The sequence below is a fragment of the Pygoscelis adeliae genome, unplaced genomic scaffold (assembly GCF_000699105.1).
Source record: "Pygoscelis adeliae isolate BGI_AS28 unplaced genomic scaffold, ASM69910v1 Scaffold13, whole genome shotgun sequence".
NCBI lineage: Eukaryota > Metazoa > Chordata > Aves > Sphenisciformes > Spheniscidae > Pygoscelis > Pygoscelis adeliae.
In genome coordinates, this window is record NW_008824499.1 from 3,821,083 (window position 1) to 3,828,432 (window position 7,350).

Below are 7,350 nucleotides of genomic sequence, written 5' to 3' on the forward strand. Positions count from 1 at the left end.
GGCCGGGCTTCGGGGAGCAGAGCAGCCACCCTGGCTTCTCCCAAAGGGTGGCACCAGGGTGGGCGTGGGAGGACGTGCCCTCTGCCGCCTTCTGCCTCTGGGTCCCACCGAAACCTACCCAGAAGCCAGTCACAAGAGGATGTTTGCACAGGTCTCCACAGGAATACCCCGACTCTCCCCAGGCGTGGTGTCTGGAAGCGGATGGTGTCTGGAAGCGGACCGTCTGGAAGGCGCTCCCGTCACTTGTCACGTTACACCCTCTACCTCCAGCTACAAGGGCCTTTCTTTGCTATTCTGGTGCCCTGACTTCTTTACCCCAACCTGCTACACCCCATCCTTCGCTCAGTGCCTCTGCAGAGCTTTCCAGGGCTGATCAAGAAGAGAAGGCAGAAGCATTGCATCAAATGTCTGATGTGTGGCTGACAGCAGCTCCTCCACATCCTGTGTGCATACGTGAGTCTGGGACCAGTTTGACCACCCCGGTTTGACTATCCCAGCCTACCGGAGCAGGACCAGGCCCTTCAGCTGAAACTTCCTACAATGATAACCAATATACTTGTGTCCCACACAGTCAACCTCCAGCATGGTGTTCATAGTAGCGTACTCCAAACATCGAGAAAGATGCTGTCTTTCAAGAAGTCCTAAAAGATATGGAACATGTCTAAAGTGACAGATCTAGGCTCTGCGCCTGAACAAGTTCATTATGTATTGCTTAACTTCATTCTGAATAAAATATGTGTAAGTCTTTGCAGGCTGGGGGCCAGGACACTAGGAGCACCCTTACACCCACACACACATGGAAGATAATACAACATATTTTCCATATAACAAGTGGCAAGATGCCAGACGTTATCTTATAAAATGTTTCACAGAATCTGTAATCCCCAGCAATAGTCAGCACTTTGCTGTTAGAATGCTTAAAAATACTCAGCGCTTCTAAAGGCAGATAGCCCGTGATATCATAGCGGCGTAAGAGTTAGTGCTGATTCAGAAGGGAAAGTACCACCGATGAATCAAACCCCACTTCCTGCAGCTTGCAGGATATTCTTGGAGGTCCTCTGCTCAGGTGAAAACCTGTTTGATGGTGCTTGGTTCGCGAGAGCTGCCGGTACCACAAAGGAAGATTTTTTCCCCCCCACAACCTACATATCTTTACGAGACAAATCACTGAAATGATTTCTGTTGAACTGTCAATACTAAAGGACTCATCCTGCCTAGCAGTTGCAAGATGAATTTTTCTCTTCAGATGGGAAGGTGCTTCAGTTATAAATAATTTGTGGAAATATCCTTGTATGCAACGGCAGAATCAAATGAGCATTCTCAGAAAATAAAGGGATACATTACAACAGCAGAAACGTTTATTTCTTAGCTGTCCATTTTTAACTGTTCAGTTGCTATTTCCCATAAAAGCCACAAAAGCATCAAAGGTGGAAGAATCTTAACCAAATCCCCACATAATCCTGGTCCCATAAAGTGGAGTTTGGATCCAAGCTATCCTCACATGTCATCAACGAAACTATGAGGTGACTGATCGGATGCACAAGTTGAAGTCTGAGATGGAAGGCATTTCTGTCTCTTCTCTCTGGAAAAGACATGGCTACTGATTTTAGGGCCAGTGGCATGGTCTGGCAACAGAGCTTTTTTGGGCCTCTGATAATTTGCCATTTCTGGTTTTACCATGATGTATCACAACACTACAGGCGATAATTTGATAGGTCAAATATCAGCGAGGAGGAAATAGTTACAGAGGTGACACAATATCAATAGAATTTATCGATCTGTCTGTATTTTGCCCACAGAAATGCTCAGCTGAAGTGGAAAGTACTCTTGTAATTAGAGGACAAAATATCTGGATGAGGAGAATGATGAATAAGAAGTTCCAGGACAAGCAGTGTCTAAAGAGTCATTCCAGTGGGTTGTCTTGTGTGGAATGACCTTGTCTCTTATCTCTCATGAGGAAGATTTTTTACAAGACATTCCTGGGAAAATTATTTTAGGCATTATTACTTCTTTGAGTTAATGTTGGTGCAGTGTGAGATATATCTAAGGAAAAAGTTCCACATGCAGGGTTTGGGGATGTGTAAGACTTTTAAAAGGCTGTACAAAGTGAATGAATTGTGAGTCAGTGACATATGAATGAGCTGAAATAATAAGCTTTAACCAATATACACTGCTGTATGCAATATTTCCCCTAGTAACATCACAAGAAGAGTAATAAAACATTCCACGGTCAAAGAGTTCTGTGGACACTGACTGGTCCCTTGTTGGGCAAACTCAGTCCTACCATAAACAGGAACAACTCCACCAGCCTCAGGAGATGTGTCCTTTCTCGCTGGTGCTTATATCAGATCCACAGAGGTGGAAACACTCGCTCCTCCAGACTGCTGAATGGTGAGCTCAGCGGGAGATGCCCTAAAAGCAACAGCAGGGCCCCGATCGGAACAAGTGAGAAACGTTTTATATTCATTCCCATGCTCCAGGAGGGCCATGCCACCATTCACATAGAAGCACTGAAAAAATGGGTTTTACCTAAGTTTGTAACAGTTGATAAATGTGTCAGAAACAGACGCAAGAGGAAAAGCATCTGTTATTGAAAGGTCACATTACTATTGAGTCACCCGGTTATGTTCTACTGTTGCAGCCCTGTTTGCGGAGCTGTCTGCAATATGTATCCTTAACCTGCTGCACTGACTGCGATAGCTGTGAATTCCCTGGTGCTTGTGCTTCTCTGCAGAGCCGTATCTCACAGAAAGTTTCTAGACTGTGAGTACACCAGCTCTTCTCTGTCAGCCGGCACAAAGATTGCCTTTCCTCTGTTGGGTCACACATACACGCTCTTAAATCTGCCACCATGAATTAGACCTGACCACACTTTTCTGTGCCAGTCTGTCTGTGCCAAGTGCAGTCACAGGACATGTTCATGCTATGATGTAGCTGTCCCCCTATCTGCTATGGATGCCAAGGGTCTCTGCAGGAATTAATTTCTCTGACTTCCCCACCTCATTTAACCATAATGAAGGGAATATTGCTGACAGTAATTCCTCCTCCAAATACACTCTGCTCCTGTGTACATACCTTATGTCTTGGTTCCACACTGGGAGTGCAGGGGGTTGTATCCAGAGGATCAGCGAAGACATCTCCAGATCACCTGAGAACCTGATGGTTCTAGACGTTGGCATCCTGCCTCATGAATGAAGACAGATTTGGCAGTGGGGCAGATATTCACCTACAGGACCATGGTTTGCACCTAGCCCAGTCAGCAGTGGCGTAGCCATTGAGAGCTGCTGTACAAGTTGATCAGTTGATATTTCAATGATATTTTGCATCTAGACCTCAGCCTATGCTTCAAGCTGACCAGAAGTCCCGTAGCTGTGTAGAGTGGTTAACATGGCACAGAGTCAAAGCTTATTCTGCTTATTTTACATATACCCTGAAGCACATACACACACAAACATAAATATGTGTGTGAAACGATATACTCTAAAAGGCTGCTGAGGCTGTACACTCCAGCACTCAACAGCTAGGAGTGATCAGAATTTGCCTGTTTTTGCGCATCCTGATGAGCTGTAATTGAGTTATACGTGTCCTTTTCCTACAGGCATCCCCCTCACTCCACATTGGCAATGATTGCTGCTTCTGAGGGAGCAGCTCCCCTCATGATTTATTTTCCTCTTGTTTAATGTGCAGCGACGGGGCTTTTTACTGCCTGTTATTCAAACTGTGCTTTGGGCACAAAATTATTCATTTCCATATGGTTTTTCCATGGTCCTCATGACAGCAGTGTCTGGGTGTTTCACATGCAGCATTTCCTTTTCCAGTAATTTTGAGAGGATGCTTACCCTGTATTATCAGTGAGGAAAGAAGGCAGGTGGTGATGAATTAAAAAAAGGGTCTTCATGATTTTGCATTCCCAATGTGAGTCACCTACAGTCCGAGTACTTTAGATGATAGGCGTTCGGAGCTCAGCTCCCACTGAGCTCAGCTGTGGCTGTAATTGTGCAACACGCTGGATCTGAAGATCTCCCACCTAAACACCCAGATACGGTAAATTGCGCAGCCGACTGGGCATTGCTCCCCAGTGACTTTAATCTGGAAATTTTCTTATTTTTCTGTGCCAGAGTCTGTAAACTTACTATTCCTATAACTTTGTTTTCTGTGTGTAGTTTTCTAGGGTTTGTGTTCTTTTTTCTCAGCAAACTTAAAAATCATAAATTTCATCACTCTTGATCAAATTCACCACAATATGGGTTAGCAGCAGGAGGGACTGTTTTGAACTATGATATGATGGGCATTTTACAGGCTCCCTGGTAACAGTAGTGGACTGTTCAATTGTTACAGGCTGGCCATTTGAAGAGAGCGAGACACATGCTTTGCCAGCGGGTTTTGGTTTGCTTTGTTTTTCCAAATATTTTCTGGCTGCAAAATCCCAAGATCCGTTCCAGACCCCAGAAACAAATGGGGTCTAGCGAGCTCCCTCAACATGGTGTCCTCTTACCAGGCTGGCTTCTTTATTCCAGACACAGAGAACACAAAGATGGAGAAACGGTCCCGTAGATACCCATTGGAAGAAGCTATTTAGTAACAAAGGCACCTATTTGCTTATTTACCTGTCTAAACAATTATGTAGCTATCCAATGGTAATTACTGCTGCTTAAAAGTTTGGCTTTTACACCGGTTTTTGGTGAGTTCATTGAAGCCAAACCTGATCAGCTGCCATATAAAACAAGTAGGAGAAATGGTGACAACTGAACTGCTGTCTGCAGCTGTGAAAGACATTGCAAATGACACAAAATTAATGAAAAGTCTGGCATTTTATACCAAGACAAGTTCTACTCAGTTTATCAAAGTATTCACATGCAATTTCAAAAGGATTGGAATCCAGAGAGATGCCTTTTTAAAAAAAAGCGAAAAGATCAGGCTGTCCTGAAGATCCTTTGGAAATCATACGTATTATGTGGGGTTTCTTTAAGTTAATCCAACCTTCCTTGGGCTGTGCTGAATGGTGTTAGTGGAGGAGGGTTGTAGGCGTTGGATGTGTCTTGGCGTTTGAAGCAGCCGTACCCCATGAACTCAGCGCTCTCCCAGTATTTGTATCGCCCTTCTCGTGCCCTACAGGTTAAAGCTTCCATTTTAACTCATCTGGGGCTGAAGAAGAGTTTCTTTTCCCATTCCTCTCCACCTCCACAAAATCTGTCAGTAAAGGTGAAGTGATGCGAGACACTGTGAGATGCTGTTTGCATAAGCATTTGTAATCCTGAATATGACCTCATGATGCAAACCAGGACTTCGGTGGCTCAAGACAAAACATAGCCTTTTTATACTTTGCACTGTAATTACTTCATGAAGCAAAATCCTCAATCAAATTCATTTTCTTCATGCATATCATAGGTATTAAACTGTGACTGTGCACAAGGACCGGCCTTCCCTTTAGTTTGCCTGGCTCCAAAAGTAAATTGGGAAAGTTAGTGGCAAGGAAATAATAAACAGCTGAACATTTTGGAGCCTTTTATATTAAAACAACTTCTGTTTCCTCTTGCCTTCACTTCTCCCTGCCAGGCCTAGTATTGGAAGACGAGGAGAGTGGGAGCAGGAACAGAAGCAAGTGCCCGATAACCTACTGAGATAGGGCCTGTGCTGTGAAGAAGTTCAAGGACCTGTTTCATTACAAACCATTCAGTGTGTCTGGCACCGTGGAGCCGATGGGACCCACTCCCTGCATTGATCTAGCGATGCAGACCTGAGGATTATTTGCCTACAAACAGCTATTGTTTGCAGGATTGACAAATGAAAAAACAAATATGTTTGTTTTCTCCACAGATCATGTTGCTTCCTACTTTCTCTTGATAAGAGGCATTTGGGGCCAGTGCCCAGGTTTTGGAAGCAGTGGTTGCCTAGTCAGGAATTGAGGAGCCTAAAATGTGCTTTCTTCTTCTGCTTCTTCCTCCCTGTCTCTTTGCTCTTACTCATCGTCACATCTGTTCCGGGCCTAATGCCCAACAACTCTGCATTAACGCCTCAGTACACAGAGGCTTGCACAGCTGAACAGTTTGCAAGGCAACGTACCCAGTGCCATAATGTCTTCCCGAATCGAGCTCCTGCAAACAATTTTTGTTTACAGGGAGAATCATTTGGCTTCATAATGCTACGCGTGAGCTGTGCCCAGCTGTCTCTAGCCACTTCAGGTCTTCCCAGAGAAATGATTTTGCAGGGCACAGTCACGAATCTAGAAAATACAGAACAGAGCAGGTAAACAAATATCCTTAAGGAAGATACCGTCTCAGGCCTTGATCCTGCAAACTCGCACGGGCTTAATGTTAAGCACATGAGCAGTCCCAGATGAGTTCAGCAGAGCTACTCACATGTTTACAGCGCATAGCGTTTGCCAGATCAGAGCCTTTGTGTCTAATTGCAAAATAAAAGGCAAGTCTCCCAGTTCTATCAACTGTAATGAATTGTTATTAACAGCACATTTTAAAATAGCTGTGGGGCAGATCCCAGGCAGACCCACTGGGGATAAAGTGATGTGGACTTGTTGCAACAGAACCTGGAAATACTTTTTCTTGGACAAAGCGCCGTGCCAGTCATATGAAACACTAACACTGTGGTGAGGTTGTTTTTATAGGCTTTGACCTGTGCAAGGCTGTTTTTGTGGTTAGTCTTTGCACAGTCCCCGTCTTTTGCACCTTTTGGGTTGAATTCTGCTGCTTGAACCAGGAGTTGGAAAACTGCTGTCCTCCTAACATTGGGGGTACTTTCTATAAGGATTTGTCGGTTTCGCAGCTTCCCGACGTACCTTGAGGAGCCACAGCGGAACAAACCAAATCACAGCACATGTCCGCTGGGCTCTTTCGCGCCAGGTCTGCATCCACAACCCCAGGCTGCGGGGTCCCGTCCGCGTCCCCTCCGGCGAGGGGTTGAGCAGCACAATAGGCGACATTGTGTCCCGTCCTCCCGCAGCAGAGCCCTCGCTTCCACTAATGGCGAGGGGGGGAACAGATGAATCTGGGGGCACACAAAAAAGAGAGCGAAACCCACCCAGGTTTGCGTGCTTGCATTGCACGCCCGTTAATGAAGAGCCGGCCCCGGGCCCTCATTAAGAGGGCCTCGGCGTGCACACCCCGCCAGGGCCGTGCCCCCGACCGCTGCCCGTTTGCAGCCCCGGCGCCCCGACAATACCGGCGTTTGAGGGCAGAGCCGCGGTGCTGCCGCGCTCAGCGGGCGCGGAAGGTGGCGCGGCCTCTCCGGGCTGGCGTTTGCACCTGGGGCTGCCGCGGTTTAATGGACTTTAACACATGCAAACAAGAGCTTTTGTTGGCGGGCACAAAGGCTGCCCCCGGGGCGGGGCTCTCC